The sequence below is a fragment of the Pseudophryne corroboree genome, chromosome 3 (genome assembly GCF_028390025.1).
Source record: "Pseudophryne corroboree isolate aPseCor3 chromosome 3, aPseCor3.hap2, whole genome shotgun sequence".
NCBI lineage: Eukaryota > Metazoa > Chordata > Amphibia > Anura > Myobatrachidae > Pseudophryne > Pseudophryne corroboree.
The window spans coordinates 24520560-24538920 of NC_086446.1; the positions used below are offsets into that span (position 1 = coordinate 24520560).

An 18361-nucleotide genomic window follows, 5' to 3' on the forward strand; every position below is an offset into this window, starting at 1 on the left:
GAGAAATAGGGGCTGATGGATCCTGATGTATGAGATACACCAGAGAGTGTGGGGAGGAGACTGGTAAGATCTCTGGGTAATACACAGTGACATGATGTGAGGAGGAGAGTATAGTAGGGGCTGATGGTTCCTGATGTAAGAGATACACCAAAGTGTGTGGGGAGAAGACTGGTCAGATCTCTGAGCTGGTAACACACAGTGACATGATGTGAGGGGGAGAGCAGGAGTATAATAGGGGCTGATGGCTCCTGATGTATGAGATACACCAGAGAGTGTGGGGAGGAGACTGGTCAGATCTCTGGGCTGGTAACACACAGTAACATGATGTGAGAGGGAGAACAGGAGTATAATAGGGGCTGATGGCTCCTGATGTATGAGACACACCAGACAGTGTGGGAAGGAGACCGGTCAGATCTCTGGGCTGATTACAGAGACAAGATGTGAGGAGGAAAGCAGGAGTTTAATAGGGGCTGGTGGCACCTGATGTATGCGATACACCAGAGAGTGTGAGGAGAAGACTGGTCAGATCTCTGGGCTGGTAACACACAGTAACATGATGTGAGGAGGAGAGCATGAGTATAAATAGGATTTTAATTGCCTACCAGTAAATCTTTTTCTCTTACGTCCTAGGGGATACTGGGAATCCATTTAGTACCATGGGTATGTACCAAAGCTCCCAAACCGGGTGGGAGGGTGCTGAGGTTCCTGCAGAACTGGTAGACCAAACTGAAGGTCCTCAGAGGCTAAGGTATCGAACTTGTAGAACTTAGCAAACGTGTTAGAACCCGACCAAGTAGCTGCTCGGCAGAGCTGTAAAGCCGAGATACCTCAGGCAGCCTCCCAAGAGGAACCCACTGACCGAGAAGAGTGGGCTTGAACAGATTTCGGAATCTGCAAACCTGCCGTCGAATAAGTATGCTGGATAGTGGGCCTGATCCAGCGTGCAATGGACTGCTTCGAAGCAGGACACCCAATTTTGTTGGGATCCTAAAGAACGAACAGCGAGTCTGATTTCCTGTGACGAGCAGTTCTCTTCACACAGACCTTCAAAGCCCTTACGACATCCAAAGACTTTGAAGCAGCAGAGGCATCCGTAACAGCCAGAACCACAATAGCTTGGTTGATGTGAAACACGGACACCAGCTTAGGAAGAAATAGCTGACGAGTCCTGAGTTCAGCTCTGTCCTCATGGAATAAAAGGATTTTGGTTACCTACCGGTAAATCCTTTTCTCTAACGTCCTAAGTGGATGCTGGGACTCCGTAAGGACCATGGGGAATAGCGGCTCCGCAGGAGACTGGGCACAACTAAGAAAGCTTTAGGACTAACTGGTGTGCACTGGCTCCTCCCACTATGACCCTCCTCCAGACCTCAGTTAGAATCTTGTGCCCGGCAAAGCTGGATGCACACTAGGGGCTCTCCTGAGCTCCTAGAGAGAAAGTATATTTTAGGTTTTTTATTTTACAGTGAGATCTGCTGGCAACAGACGCACTGCAGCGAGGGACTAAGGGGAGAAGAAGCGAACCTACCTAACTGGTGGTAGCTTGGGCTTCTTAGGCTACTGGACACCATTAGCTCCAGAGGGATCGACCGCATGGAACCGGCCATTGATGTTCGGTCCCGGAGCCGCGCCGCTGGCCCCCTTACAGAGCCAGAAGCAAGAAGAGTCCGGAAAATCGGCGGCAGAAGACATCAGTCTTCACCAAGGTAGCGCACAGCACTGCAGCTGTGCGCAATTGCTCCTCATACACACTTCACACTCCGGTCACTGATGGGTGCAGGGCGCTGGGGGGCGCCCTGAGCAGCAATAAAAACACCTTGGCTGGCAAAAATACCACAATATATAGCCCCAGAGGCTATATATGTGGTAAATACCCCTGCCAGAATCCATTAAAAAGCGGGAGAAAAGTCTGCCGAAAAAGGGGCGGAGCTATCTCCCTCAGCACACTGTCGCCATTTCTCCCTCACAGCTCCGCTGGAAGGAAGCTCCCTGGGTCTCCCCTGCAGTCTACACTACAGAAAGGGTAAAAAAAAGAGAGGGGGGGGGGGCACTAAATTTTGGCGCAATATACATATAGCAGCTATAAGGGGATATAATTTAGTTAATCCCTGTATTATATAGCGCTCTGGTGTGTGCTGGCATACTCTCTCTCTGTCTCCCCAAAGGGCTTTGTGGGGTCCTGTCTTCTGTCAGAGCATTCCCGGTGTGTGTGCGGTGTGTCGGTACGGCTGTGTCGACATGTTTGATGAGGAGGCTTATGTGGAGGAGGAGCAGGTGCCTATAAATGTGTTGTCACCCCCTACGGGGCAGACACCTGAGTGGATGGACTTGTGGAAGGATTTATGTGAAAGTGTCGACTCCTTACATAAAAAATTTGACGACATGCCAAATGCGGGACAGCCGGCTTCTCAGCTCGTGCCTGCCCAGACGTCTCAAAGGCCATCAGGGGCTCTAAAACGCCCGCTACCTCAGATGGCAGACACAGATGTCGACACGGATACTGATACCAGTGTCGACGACAAAGAGACTAATGTTATGTCCAGTAGGGCCACTCGTTACATGATTGAGGCAATGAAAAATGTTTTACACATTTCTGATGTGACCCCAGGTACCACAAAAAAGGGTATTATGTTTGGAGAGAAAAAACTCCCAGTAGTTTTTCCCCCTTCTGAAGAATTAAATGAAGTGTGTGAAGTAGCGTGGGCTTGCCCAGATAAAAAATTGGTAATTTCTAAAAAGTTACTAATGACGTACCCTTTCCCGCCAGAGGATAGGTCACGTTGGGAAACACCCCCTAAGGTGGATAAAGCGCTTACACGCTTATCAAAAAAGGTGGCACTACCGTCTCCGGATACGGCCGCCCTGAAGGAGCCTGCTGATAGGAAGCAGGAGGCTCTCCTGAAGGCTATATATACACACACTGGTATTATACTGAGACCAGCTATTGCTTCAGCATGGATGTGCAGTGCTGCTGCTACATGGTCAAATTGCCTGTCAGAAAACATTGACACCCTAGACAGGGACACTATATTGCTAAACATAGAGCATATTAAAGACGCTGTCTTATACATGAGAGATGCACAGAGGGATATTTGCCGGCTGGCATCGAAAATAAGTGCACTGTCCATTTCTGCCAGGAGAGGGTTATGGACTTGGCAGTGGACAGGTGATGCAGATTCTAAAAGGCACATGGAAGTTTTGCCTTATAAGGGTGAAGAGTTGTTCGGGGATGGTCTTTCAGACCTAGTGTCCACAGCAACGGCTGGGAAGTCAGCATTTTTACCACATGTCCCCTCACAACCAAAGAAAGTACCGTATTATCAGGTACAGTCCTTTCGTCCCCAAAAGAGCAGGCGGGTTAGAGGCGCGTCCTTTCTGCCCAGAGGCAGAGGTAGGGGAAAAAAGCTGCAGCATACAGCCAGTTCCCAGGAACAAAAGTCCTCCCCCGCTTCTTCTTTTAAGTCCGCCGCATGACGCTGGGGCTCAACAGGCGGAGCCAGGTACGGTGGGGGCCCATCTCAAAAACTTCAGCAATCAGTGGGCTCACTCACAAGTAGATCCCTGGATCCTTCAAGTGGTATCTCAGGGGTACAGGCTGGAATTCGAGACATTTCCCCCCCGCCGTTTCCTCAAATCTGCCTTGCCAACAACTCCCTCAGGCAGGGAGGCTGTGATAGAGGCAATTCACAAGCTGTATTCCCAGCAGGTGATAGTCAAGGTGCCCCTACTTCAACAAGGACGGGGTTACTATTCCACAATGTTTGTGGTACCGAAACCGGACGGTTCGGTGAGACCCATTTTAAATTTGAAATCCTTGAACACATATATAAAAAAATTAAAGTTCAAGATGGAATCGCTCAGAGCGGTTATTGCAAGCCTGGAAGAGGGGGATTACATGGTATCACTGGACATCAAGGATGCTTACCTGCATGTCCCCATTTACCATCCTCACCAGGAGTACCTCAGATTTGTGGTACAGGATTGTCATTACCAATTCCAGACGTTGCCGTTCGGCCTGTTCACGGCACCGAGGGTATTTACCAAGGTAATGGCCGAAATTATGATACTCCTTCGAAAAAAGGGAGTTTTAATTATCCCATACTTGGACGATCTCCTGATAAAGGCGAGGTCCAGAGAGCAGTTGTTGGTCGGGGTAGCACTATCTCGGGAAGTGCTACAACAGCACGGCTGGATTCTAAACATTCCAAAGTCACAGCTGGTTCCTGCGACACGTCTACTGTTCCTGGGGATGATTCTGGACACAGGCCCTCATTCCGAGTTGTTCGCTCGGTAAAAATCTTCGCATCGCAGCGATTTTCCGCTTAATGCGCATGCGCAATGTTCGCACTGCGCCAAGTAAATTTGCTATGCACTTAGGAATTTTACTCACGGCTTTTTCATCGTTCTGGCGATCGTAATGTGATTGACAGGAAATGGGTGTTACTGGGCGGAAACAGGCCGTTTTATGGGCGTGTGGGAAAAAACGCTACCGTTTCCGGAAAAAACGCAGGAGTGGCCGGAGAAACGGAGGAGTGTCTGGGCGAACGCTGGGAGTGTTTGTGACGTCAAACCAGGAACGACAAGCACTGAACTGATCGCAGATGCCGAGTAAGTCTGAAGCTACTCAGAAACTGCTACGAGGTGTGTAATCACAATATTGCAAATACATCGTTCGCATTTTTAAGATGCTAAGATTCACTCCCAGTAGGCGGCGGCTTAGCGTGAGCAACTCTGCTAAAATCGCCTTGCGAGCGATCAACTCGGAATGACCTCCACAGTCCAGAAAAAAGTGTTTCTCCCAGAGGAAAAAGCCAAGGAGCTGTCATCTCTAGTCAGAGGCCTCCTGAAACCAAAACAGGTGTCGGTGCGTCACTGCACGCGAGTCCTGGGAAAGATGGTAGCTTCCTACGAAGCAATTCCATTCGGCAGGTTCCATGCCAGAACCTTTCAGTGGGACCTGTTGGACCAATGGTCCGGATCGCATCTTCAAATGCATCGGCTGATAACCCTGTCTCCACGGACCAGGGTGTCTCTGCTGTGGTGGCTGCAGAGTGCTCATCTCAGAGAGGGCCGCAGATTCGGCATACAGGACTGGGTCCTGGTGACCAAGGATGCCAGCCTTCGAGGCTGGGGGGCAGTCACACAGGGAAGAAACTTCCAAGGACTATGGTCAAGTCAGGAGACTTCCCTACACATAAATGTTCTGGAACTAAGGGCAATTTACAATGCCCTAAGTCAGGCAAAACCCCTGCTTCAAAACCAGCCGGTACTGATCCAGTCAGACAACATCACGGCGGTCGCCCATGTAAACCGACAGGGCGGCACGAGAAGCAGGACGGCGATGGCAGAAGCCACAAGGATTCTCCAATGGGCGGAAAATCACGTGTTAGCACTGTCAGCAGTGTTCATTCCGGGAGTGGACAACTGGGAAGCAGACTTCCTCAGCAGGCACGACCTCCACCCGGGAGAGTGGGGACTTCATCCAGAAGTCTTCCAAATGATTGTAAACCGTTGGGAAAGGCCACAGGTGGACATGATGGCGTCCCGCCTAAACAAAAAGCTAGAAAAGTATTGCGCCAGGTCAAGAGACCCGCAGGCGATAGCTGTGGACGCTCTAGTGACACCGTGGGTGTACCGGTCGGTTTATGTGTTCCCTCCTCTTCCTCTCATACCAAAGGTACTGAGAATAATAAGGAGAAGAGGAGTAAGAACTATACTCATTGTTCCGGATTGGCCAAGAAGAGCTTGGTACCCGGAACTTCAAGAAATGATGTCAGAGGACCCATGGCCTCTGCCACTCAGACAGGACCTGCTGCAGCAGGGGCCCTGTCTGTTCCAAGACTTACCGCGGCTGCGTTTGACGGCATGGCGGTTGAACACCGGATCCTGAAGGAAAAGGGCATTCCGGAGGAAGTCATTCTTACGCTGATTAAAGCTAGGAAAGAAATAACCGCAAACCATTATCACCGCATATGGCGAAAATAAGAATTTACTTACCGATAATTCTATTTCTCGTAGTCCGTAGTGGATGCTGGGGACTCCGTCAGGACCATGGGGAATAGCGGCTCCGCAGGAGACAGGGCACAAAAGCAAAAGCTTTAGGATCAGGTGGTGTGCACTGGCTCCTCCCCCTATGACCCTCCTCCAAGCCTCAGTTAGGATACTGTGCCCGGACGAGCGTACACAATAAGGAAGGATCTTGAATCCCGGGTAAGACTCATACCAGCCACACCAATCACACTGTACAACCTGTGATCGGAACCCAGTTAACAGTATGATAAAACGTAGAAGCCTCTGAACAGACGGCTCACAACAATAACAACCCGATTTTTTTGTAACAATAACTATGTACAAGTATTGCAGACAATCCGCACTTGGGATGGGCGCCCAGCATCCACTACGGACTACGAGAAATAGAATTATCGGTAAGTAAATTCTTATTTTCTCTAACGTCCTAAGTGGATGCTGGGGACTCCGTCAGGACCATGGGGATTATACCAAAGCTCCCAAACGGGCGGGAGAGTGCGGATGACTCTGCAGCACCAAATGAGAGAACTCCAGGTCCTCCTCAGCCAGGATATCAATTTTGTAGAATTTTACAAACGTATTTGCTCCTGACCAAGTAGCTGCTCGGCAAAGTTGTAAAGCCGAGACCCCTCGGGCAGCCGCCCAAGATGAGCCCACCTTCCTTGTGGAGTGGGCATTTACAGATTTTTGGCTGTGGCAGGCCTGCCACAGAATGTGCAAACTGAATTGTACTACAAATCCAGCGAGCAATCGTCTGCTTAGAAGCAGGAGCACCCATCTTGTTGGGTGCATACAGGCTAAACAGCGAGTCAGATTTTCTGACTCCAGTCGTCCTGGAAACATATATTTTCAGGGCCCTGACAACGTCAAGTAACTTGGAGTCCTCCAAGTCCCTAGTAGCCGCAGGTACCACAATAGGTTGATTCATGTGAAAAACAGAAAACACCTTAAGGAGAAATTGAGGACGAGTCCTCAATTCTGCCCTGTCAGAATGAAAAATTAAGTAAGAGCTTTTATATGATAAAGCCGCCCATTCTGACACACGCCTGGCTGAAGCCAGGGTTAATAGCATCTTCACCTTCCATGTGAGATATTGTAAGTCCACAGTGGTGAGTGGATCAAACCAATGTGACTTTTAGGAAACTCAAACCAACATTGAGATCCCAAGGTGCCACTGGGAGCACAAAAGGAGGCTGTATATGCAGTACCCCTTTTACAAACGTCTGAACTTCAGGTACTGAAGCCAGTTCTTTCTGGAAGAAATTCGACAGGGCCGAAATTTGAACCTTAATGGACCCTAATTTTAGGCCCATAGACAGTCCTGTTTTCAGGAAATGTAGGAAACGACCCAGTTGGAATTTCTGTAGGGCCTTCTTGGCCTCACACCACGCAACATATTTTCGCCAAATGCGGTAAAAATGTTTTTCGGTTACATCCTTCCTGGCTTCGACCAGGGCAGGGATGACTTCATCTGGAATGCCCTTTCAGGATCCGGCGTTCAACCGCCATGCCGTCAAACGCAGCCGCGGCAAGTCTTGGAACAGACAAGGCCCCTGCTGGAGCAGGTCCCTTCTTAAAGGTAGAGGCCACGGGTCTTCCGTGAGCATCTCTTGAAGTTCCGGGTACCAAGTCCTTCTTGGCCAATCCGGAACCACGAGTATCGTTCTTACTCATCTCCTTCTTATGATTCTCAGTACTTTTGGTATGAGAGGCATAGGAGGGAACACATACCCTGACTGGTACACCCACAGTGTTACCAGAGCGTCCACCGCTATTGCCTGAGGGTCCCTTGACCTGGCGCAATATCTGTCTAGTTTTTTGTTCAAGCGGGACGCCATCATGTCCACCTTTGGTTTTTCCCAACGGTTTACAATCATGTGGAAAACTTCCCGATGAAGTCCCCACTCTCCCGGGTGGAGGTCATGCCTGCTGAGGAAGTCTGCTTCCCAGTTTTCCACTCCCGGAATGAACACTGCTGAGAGTGTTATCACATGATTTTTCGCCCAGCGAAGAATCCTTGCAGTTTCTGCCATTTACCTCCTGCTTCTTGTGCCGCCCTGTCTGTTTACGTGGGCGACTGCCGTGATGTTGTCCCACTAGATCAATACCGGCTGACCTTGAAGCAGAGGTCTTGCTAAGCTTAGAGCATTGTAAATTGCCCTTAGCTCCACCATATTTATGTGGAGAGAAGTCTCCAGACTTGATCACATTCCCTGGAAATTTTTTCCTTGTGTGACTGCTCCCCAGCCACTCAGGCTGGCATACGTGGTCACCAGGACCCAGTCCTGAATGCCGAATCTGCGGCCCTTTCATAGATGAGCACTCTGCAGCCACCGCAGAAGAAAACACCCTTGTCCTTGGAGACAGGGTTATCCGCTGATGCATCTGAAGATGCGATCCGGACCATTTTTCCAGCAGATCCCACTGAAAAGTTTCTGCGTGAAATCTACCGAATGGGATAGCTTTGTAAGAAACCACCATTTTCCACAGGACCCTTGTGCAATGATGCACTGATACTTTTCCTGGTTTTAGGAGGTTCCTGACTAGCTCGGATAACTCCCTGGCTTTCTTCTCCGGGAGAAAACATCCTTTTCTGGACTGTGTCCAGAATCATCCCTAGGAACAGTAGACGGGTCGTCGGAAAAAGCTGCGATTTTGGAATATTTAGAATCCACTCGTGCTGTCGTAGAACTACTTGAGATAGTGCTACTCCGACCTCCAACTGTTCTCTGGACCTTGCCCTTATCAGGAAAGCGTCCATATTTCTTTTAAGAAGAATAATTTCGGCCATTACCTTGGTAAAGACCCGGGGTGCCGTGGACAATCCAAACGGCAGCGTCTGAACTGATAGTGACAGTTCTGAACCACGAACCTGAGATACCCTTGGTGAGAAGGGCAAATTTGGACATGTAGGTAAGCGTCCCTGATATCCAGTGACACCATATCGTCCCCTTCTTCCTGGTTCGCTATCACTGCTCTTGAGTGACTCCATCTTGATTTGAACCCTTGTATGTAAGTGTTCAAATATTTCAGATCTCACCAAGCCGTCTGGCTTCAGTACCACAATATAGTGTGGAATAATACCCCTTCCCTTGTTGTAGGAGGGGTACTTTGATTATCACCTGCTGGGAATACAGCCTGTGAATTTTTTTTTTTTCCAATACTGCCTCCCTGTCGGAGGGAGACGTTGGTAAAGCAGACCTCAGGAACTTTTGAGGGGGAGACGTCTCGAATTTCCAATGTACACCTGGGATACTACGTGTAGGATCCAGGAGTCCACTTGCGAGTGAGTCCACTGCGTGCTGAAACTCTTGAGATGACCCCCCACCGCACTTGAGTCCGCTTGTACGGCCCCAGCATCATGCTGCGGACTTGGCAGAAGCTGTGGAGGGCTTCTGTACCTGGGAATGAGCTGCCTGCTGCAGTCTTGTTCCCTTTCCTCTACCCCTGGGCAGATATGACTGGCCTTTTGCCCGCCTGCTCTTATGGGGATGAAAGGACTGAGACTGAAAAGACTGTGTCCTTTTCTGTTGAGATGTGACTTGGGGTAACAAAAGGTGGATTTTTCAGCTGTTGCCATGGCCACCAGGTCCGATGGACCGCCCCTTTATACGGCAATACTTCCATGTGCCGTCTGGAATCTGCATCACCTGACCACTGTCGTGTCCATAAACATCTTCTGGCAGATATGGACATCGCACTTACTCTTGATGCCAGAGTGCAAATATCCCTCTGTGCATCTCGCATATATAGAAATGCATCCTTAAAATGCTCTATAGTCAATAAAATATTGTCCCTGTCAAGGGTATTAATATTTTTAGTCAGGAAATCCGACCAAGCCCCCCTCAGCGCTGCACATCCAGGCTGAGGCGATTGCTGGTCGTAGTATAACACCAGTATGTGTGTATATACTCTTAGGATATTTTTCAGCTTCCTATCAGCTGGCTCCTTGAGGGCGGCCGTATCTGGAGACGGTAACGCCACTTCTTTATAAGCGTGTGAGCGCCTTATCCACCCTAAGGTGTGTTTCCCAACTCGCCCTAACTTCTGGCGGGAAAAGGTATACCGCCAATAACTTTCTATCGGAGGAAACCCACGTATCATCACACACTTCATTTTATTTATCTGATTTAGGAAAAACTACAAGTAGTTTATTCACACCCTACATAATACCCTTATTTGTGGTACTTGTAGTATCAGAAATATGTAACACCTCCTTCATTGCCCTTAACATGTAACGTGTGGCCCTAAAGGAAAATACGTTTGTTTCTTCACCGTCGACACTGGAGTCAGTGTCCGTGTCGACCGACTGAGGTAAATGGGCGTTTTTACAAGCCCCTGACGGTGTCTGAGACGCCTGGACAGGTACTAATTTGTTTGCCGGCCGTCTCATGTCGTCAACCGACCTTGCAGCGTGTTGACATTATCACGTAATTCCTAAATAAGCCATCCATTCTGGTGTCGACTCCCTAGAGAGTGACATCACCATTACAGGCAATTTGCTCCGCCTCCTCACCAACATCGTCCTCCTACATGTCGACACACACGTACCGACACACAGCACACACACAGGGAATGCTCTGATAGGGGACAGGACCCCACTAGCCCTTTGGGGAGACAGAGGGAGAGTTTGCCAGCACACACCAAAAACGCTATAATTATACAGGGACAACCCCTTATACAAGTGTTTTCCCTTATAGCCTTTTCACATATGTAATCATATCGCCAATTAAGTGCCCCCCCTCTCTGTTTTAACCCTGTTTCTGTAGTGCAGTGCAGGGGAGAGCCTGGGAGCCTTCCTCACAGCAGAGCTGAAAATGGCGCCGTGTGCTGAGGAGAATAGGCCCCGCCCCCTAAAACGGCGGGCTCTTCTCCCGGAGTTTGTGAGATCTGGCAGGGGTTAAATACATCCATATAGCCTCAAGGGCTATATGTGATGTATTTTAGCCATAAAAAGGTATTATACATTGCTGCCCAGGGCGCCCCCCCCCCAGCGCCCTGCACCCTCAGTGACCGCTGGTATGAAGTGTGCTGACAACAATGGCGCACAGCTGCAGTGCTGTGCGCTACCTTATGAAGACTGAAAGTCTTCTGCCGCCTATTTCTGGACCTCTGGACCTCTTCAACTTCGGCATCTGCAAGGGGGGTCGGCGGCGCGGCTCCGGGACGAACCCCAGGGTGAGACCTGTGTTCCGACTCCCTCTGGAGCTAATGGTGTCCAGTAGCCTAAGAAGCCAATCCATCCTGCACGCAGGTGAGTTGAACTTCTCTCCCCTAAGTCCCTCGATGCAGTGAGCCTGTTGCCAGCAGGACTCACTGAAAATAAGAAACCTAAAAAACTTTTTCTAAGCAGCTCCTTAAGAGAGCCACCTAGATTGCACCCTGCTCGGACGGGCACAAAAACTGAGGCTTGGAGGAGGGTCATAGGGGGAGGAGCCAGTGCACACCACCTGATCCTAAAGCTTTTGCTTTTGTGCCCTGTCTCCTGCGGAGCCGCTATTCCCCATGGTCCTGACGGAGTCCCCAGCATCCACTTAGGACGTTAGAGAAAATATGTTGCGTGGTGTGAGGCCAGGAAGGCCCCAACGGAAGAATTTCAGCTGGGTCGTTTCCTGCACTTTCTACAGTCAGGGGTGACTAGGGGCCTAAAATTGGGTTCCATTAAGGTCCAGATTTCGGCTCTTTCGATTTTCTTCCAGAAAGAACTGGCTTCACTACCTGAAGTTCAAACTTTTGTTAAGGGAGTGCTGCATATTCAGACCCCTTTTGTGCTTCCAGTGGCACCTTGGGATCTCAATGTGGTGTTGGATTTCCTAAAGTCACATTGGTTTGAGCCACTTAAGACCGTGGATTTGAAGTATCTCATGTGGAAAGTGGTAATGTTGTTGGCCTTGGCTTCGGCCAGGCGTGTATCAGAATTGGCGGCTTTGTCATGTAAAAGCTCTTATCTGATTTTCCATATGGATAGGGCAGAATTGAGGACTCGTCCCCAGTTTCTACCTAAGGTGGTATCAGCTTTTCACTTGAACCAACCTATTTTTGTGCCTGCGGCTACTAGGGACTTGGAGGACTCCAAGTTACTGGACGTAGTAAGGGCCTTGAAAATTTATGTTTCCAGGACGGCTGGAGTCAGGAAGACTGACTCGCTATTTATCCTGTATGCACCCAACAAACTGGTTGCTCCTGCTTCGAAGCAGACTATTGCTCGCTGGATTTGTAGCACAATTCAGCTTGCGCATTCTGCGGCTGGCCTGCCGCAGCCTAAATCTGTAAAAGCCCATTCCACAAGGAAGGTGGGCTCTTCTTGGGCGGCTGCCCGAGGGGTCTCGGCTTTACAACTTTGCCGAGCTGCTACTTGGTCAGGGGCAAACACGTTTGCAAAATTCTACAAATTTGATACCCTGGCTGAGGAGGACCTTGAGTTCTCTCATTCGGTGCTGCAGAGTCATCCGCACTCTCCCGCCCGTTTGGGAGCTTTGGTATAATCCCCATGGTCCTTACGGAGTCCCAGCATCCACTTAGGACGTTAGAGAAAATAAGATTTTACTCACCAGTGAATCTATTTCTCGTAGTCCGTAGTGGATGCTGGGCGCCCGTCCCAAGTGCGGACTGTCTGCAATGCTTGTATATAGTTATTGTTACCTAAAGGGTTATTGTTGAGCCATCTGTTGAGAGGCTCTGTTATGTTCATACTGTTAACTGGGTATAATATCACGAGTTATACGTTGTGATTGGTGTGGCTGGTATGAGTCTTACCCGGGATTCAAAATCCTTCCTTATTGTGTCAGCTCTTCCGGGCACAGTATCCTAACTGAGGTCTGGAGGAGGGTCATAGTGGGAGGAGCCAGTGCACACCAGTTAGTCCTAAAGCTTTCTTAGTTGTGCCCAGTCTCCTGCGGAGCCGCTATTCCCCATGGTCCTTACGGAGTCCCAGCATCCACTACGGACTACGAGAAATAGATTTACCGGTGAGTAAAATCTTATCTTCTCGTAGTCCGTAGAGGATGCTGGGGTCCACATTAGTACCATGGGGTATAGACGTGTCCACAAGGAGCCATTGGCACTTTAAGAGTTTGAGAGTGTGGGCTGGCTCCTCCCTCTATGCCCCTCCTACCAGACTCAGTCTAGAAACTGTGCCCGAGGAGACGGACATCTTCGAGAGAAGGATTATACACAGATATTGGTGAGATTCATACCAGCTCACACATACAAGGAACGTCAAGCCAACGAAGCTTGAACACACAGCAACTGCTGAAACATTACATACCAAGTAACAATGCAGTACATAACTAAACAAAGTAGTTCCGAACCAAATAACGGTTGCAGGAAAACGAAGCGCTGGGCGGGTGCCCAGCATCCTCTACAGACTACGAGAAAAGGATTTACCGGTAGGTAACCAAAATCCTATTTTCTCTTACGTCCTAGAGGATGCTGGGGTCCACATTAGTACCATGGGGATGTAACAAAGCTCCCAGAACGGGAGGGAGAGCGCGGAGGCTCCTGCAGAACTGATTGACTGAACTTCAGATCATCAGAGGCCAAAGCATCGAACTTGTAAAACTTTGCAAATGTGTTCGACCCAGACCAAGTTGCAGCTCGGCAAAGTTGCATTGCCGAGATACCCCGGGCACCCGCCCAGGAAGACCCCACCTTACGAGTAGAGTGGGCCGTAACAGATTTTGGACACAGCAGTCCTGCCATAGAATAAGCGTGCTGGATAGTGAACCGAATCCAGCGAGAATAGTCTGCTTAGAAGCAGGACACCCAATTTTCTTGGGATCATATAGGACAAACAGAGAGTCCAACTTTCTGTGACGAGAAGTTCTCTTCACATATATCTTCAGAACCCTTACAACATCCAAGGACTTTGATGTAATTGAGGAGTCTGTAGCCACTATATTGCACCACAATAGGTTGGTTGATATGAAATGCCGACACAAACTTCAGAAGAAACTGCGGACGTCTCCGGAGCTCAGCTCTATCTTCGTGGAAGATCAAATAAGGGCTTTTACAGGATAAAGCCCCCAATTCAGACACGCGTCTAGCAGAAGCTAAGGCCAACAACGTGACCACCTTCCATGTAAGAAATTTGACCTCTACCTCCTGTAGAGGTTCAAACCAATCCGACCTGAGGAACTGCAACACCACGTTAAGGTCCCAAGGCGCCGTAGGCGGTACAAAGGGAGGTTTGATGTGCAGAACTCCCTTCAAAAAAGTCTGAACCTCAGGGGGGGGGGCAGCCAATTGTTTCTAAAAGAAAATGGATAGGGCCGATATCTGGACTTTCACAGATCCTAACCTCAGGCCCATAGGAAGAGGAGAAAACGTCCGAGTTGAAACTCCAATGCAGGAAACTTCTTGGATTCACACCAAGAGACATATTTCTTCCAAATACGATGGTAATGTTTAGACATACCCCTTTCCTAGCCTGTATGAGGGTAGGAATTACCTTCTTCGGAATGCCCTTCCGAGCAAGTATCAGGCGCTCAACTTCCATGCCGTCAAACGCAGCCGCGATAAGTCTTGATAGGCGAATGGCCCCTGCTGCAGCAGGTCCTCCCGAAGAGGAAGAGGCCTCTGCTCTTTTTGCAGTAGATTCAGAAGGTCCGCGTACTAAGCCCTTCTTGGCCAGTCTGTGGCAATGAGGATTGCTTGAACCCTTGTTCTCCTTACGAGCTTTAGGATTCTTGGGATGAGTGGGAGTGGTGGAAACACGTACACTGACTGAAACACCCACGGAGACACCAAGGCGTCCACTGCCACTGCCTGTGGGTCCCTTGACCTGGAACAATAACGCTGAAGCTTCTTGTTGAGATGATAGGCTATCATGTCTATTTGGGGTAATCCCCAAAGGTCTGTTATTTCCTTGAACACCTTCCGGGTGGAGACCCCACTCCCCTGGATGGAGATTGCGTCTGCTGAGGAAGTCTGCTTCCCAGTTGTCTACTCCCGGAATGAAGATGGCTGACAGCACCAAAGCGTGCTTTTCTGTCCAGAGGAGTATTCTTGTCACCTCTGACATTGCCGCTCTGTTCTTCGTTCCGCCTTGTCGGTTAATGTAAGCCACTGTTGTTAAGTTGTCCGACTGAACTTGAATGGCCTGATTTCTTAGTAGAGGGGCCGCCTGAAAAAGACCGTTGTAGACGGCTCTTAGTTCCAGGATGTTGATGGGCAGGCCGGCTTCCAGGCTTGACCAACATCCTTGGAAGGTCACTCCCTGAGTGACTGCTCCCAAGCCCCGAAGGCTCACATCCGTGGTTAGAAGGACCCAGTCCTGAATCCCGAACCTGCGGCCCTCCAGAAGGTGAGGCAATTGGAGCCACCAGAGGAGTGAAATCCTGGCCTTTGGCGACAGACGAATTCTCTGGTGCATGTGGCGATGAGAGCCCGACCACTTGTCCAGGAGATCCAGTTGGAAGGGCCAAGCATGGAACCTCCCGCACTGGAGAGCATCGTAAGAGGCCAGCATCTTTCCCAACACTTTTCCTGTGGAAGAAACACTTTCTGCTCTTCGGTATCCAGGATCATTCCCAGAAAGGACAACCTCTGGGTTGGTTTCAAATGTGACTTTGGAAGGTTCAGAATCCAACCATGACTCGTGAGAAGTTGTGTTGTGAGAACAATGGACTGCAGCAGCTTCTCCTTGGACGATGCCTTTATCAGCAGATCGTCCAGATATGGAATGATGTTCACACCCTGCTTGCGGAGGAGAACCATCATTTCTGCCATCACCTTGGTAAACACCCTCGGTGCTGTGGAGAGGCCAATGGCCGGGCCTGGAACTGGAAATGACAGTCCAGCAATGCGAAACGGAGATAAGCCTGATGCGGCAGCCAGATTGGAATGTGGAGGTACACATCCTTGATATCCAGGGATACCAGGAATTCCCCCTCTTCCAGACCTGATATCACCGCCCTGAGAGACTCCATCTTGAACTTGAACTCCTTTAGAAAGGGGTTCAACGATTTTAGGTTCAGAATGGGCCTGACCGAACCATCCAGTTTCGCTACCACGAAAAGGTTCGAATAGTAACCTGTGGCCTGCGCAGGAGGAGAAACTGGCACAATGACCTGTGCCTCCACCAGCTTTTGGACAGCTTCTTGTAGTACAGTGCTGTCTGCCAACAAAGCTGGTAAACCTGATTTGAAAAAACGATGAGGAGGGAGAGTTTGAAATTCCAGCCTGTATCCCTGGGATACAATATCTATCACCCAGGGATCCAGGCCGGACGATACCCAGACGTGACTGAAGTGTCTGAGTCTGGCTCCCACCGGCCCCACCTCCAGGCCGCACGATCCACCGTCATGCGGAGGACTTTGGCGTACCTGAAGCAGGATTATGTTCCTGGGAACCTGCAGCGGCAGTTTTCTTGGCCTTAAGTCGACCTCCCCTAAAGAAGGTATTGGACGGTCTGGCCTTTCTAGGCATGTTAGGCTGAAAGGACTGTGTTGCAGATGAAGAGAAGGAATTCTTCGCAGCAGCTGCTGCTGAGGGAAGAAACGGAGACTTACCCGCTGTAGCGGTGGATATCCACGTGTCTAGAGCTTCCCCAAAGACAGCCTGACCTGTATAGGGTAGGTACTCCACACTTTTTCTGGATTCCGCGTCGGCCGACCACTGGCGCAGCCACAGTCCCCGACGAGCTGAAACAGACACGTAAGATATTCCCGTAGCCATGGAACCCAAGTCTTTCATGGATTCTACCATAAAACCTGCTGAATCATGTATGTTGCGTAAATATAATGCATCGTCATCCCTATCCATTGTATCCAAATCCTCAAGTAAGGAAGCCGACCACTTTACTATCGCCTTTGCAATCCATGCACTAGCAATAGTGGGACATAATATGGCCCCTGAAGCAGTGTACATTGATTTAAGTGTGTTACAAATTTTTCCCTCCTCAGGGAAAGGAAATGCCACCTGGACTCTTTTAGGGATCTGGAATTTTTTCTCAGGGTTCTCCCATGTTTTCTCAAATATAACATTTAATTCCCTTGACGCAGGGAAGGTTAGCAAGGCTTTCTTATTTTCAGTGAAGAAAGACTCCTCAACCTGCTCAGGTGTGGTATCATTAACATTCAACACATCCCTGATAGCATCAATCATCAATTGCACCCCCTTTGCAAGAGATGCGGACCCCCGCAACACATCCCCATCACCGTCTGTGGTGTCAGAATCGGTATCCGTGTCGTCTTGTGTGACCTGCACAAGCGCACGCTTATGTTGATATATAGCGGACCGTCCTGAGGTACCAGAAACCGTCCATACTGCCATAGAGCTCTGTAATACCTGGGCTGCAGATTCATTACTTGCAACCCTGTCAGGCATATGAGAAATCCAAGATTTGATAGAGGAAAACTACTCAGGCTCCATTGCTGGTATCAAACCAGTGCTATCCTGATTACATGGAATGGGATCATCCTTAGGAGGATAAATCCTCTGCAGCATATGACACAGTGTCCCTGGACATAGCTAAAGGAGACCACAAAACACTCCACACTCACACAGGTGAGGGCAGACAGAGTTTCCCCCCCAAGAATGGCAAGAGAGACACAGAGATTAGAGCCAACCCACACACAGCGCTTTTACCAAAGGGAGACCCCTTGTCAGCGCTGACTGTGCACCTTAATAGGACACACAGTCGTATTACAGCCCCCCCCCCCACTTCTACAACCCCCTGGAATCATTTACAGATAGCTGGAGTTGCTGTGGAGAGACCTGATTCTCCTTCTCAGCGCTGTGCAGGCAGGAAAATGGCGCTGAAACGCTGCTGGGTCCGCTATGAAGAGAAGCTCCGCCCCTTTAATGGCGCTGTCTTTCCGCTCTTCATGGATTATACTGGCCTGAGGAATTAGTGCTGACTGAGATCCGGGGACCCCGACAGGCTTCTGGACCAGTGTAGGGTGTCGCGCTGGCTCAGGGTGCCCCTCACAGCGCCGCACCATGTACCACTGAGCCATCCCCGGAGAGCAGTTAATACTGCGCTCCCTCCCCGCTGCCCCCATCTTCACACCGACCCTCCGCTTGCTAGGGGGGTTGGTGTCTCACTCGCCACTGATTCTTCAGCTCTGCAAGGGGTTGGCGGCATGCTGCTGGGGTGAGCGGTTCCCCTGCGGCGGAGAATGATCAGACCCCTCTGGAGCTCAGTGTCCAGTCATCAGAGACAGTGGCTCAGACCCCGCAGGGCGGACACTGCTCCACCCCTTAGTCCCTCACTGCAGGGAGGCTGTTGCCAGCAGCCTCCCTGTAAAATAATAAACTCTAAAAAACACATTTACCAGGAAAACTCAGGAGAGCTCCCCTAGCTGTGACCGGCTCTTCCGAAACACATTTT

General features: G+C 49.8%; 1 protein-coding gene across 1 annotated transcript in view; it reads right to left on the reverse strand.

Annotated features, from left to right (window-relative positions):
- LOC135054567 (zinc finger protein 260-like) overlaps positions 1 to 18361 on the reverse strand; it is a 61618-nt gene that overhangs the window by 23850 nt on the left and 19407 nt on the right. The window lies entirely within an intron of this gene.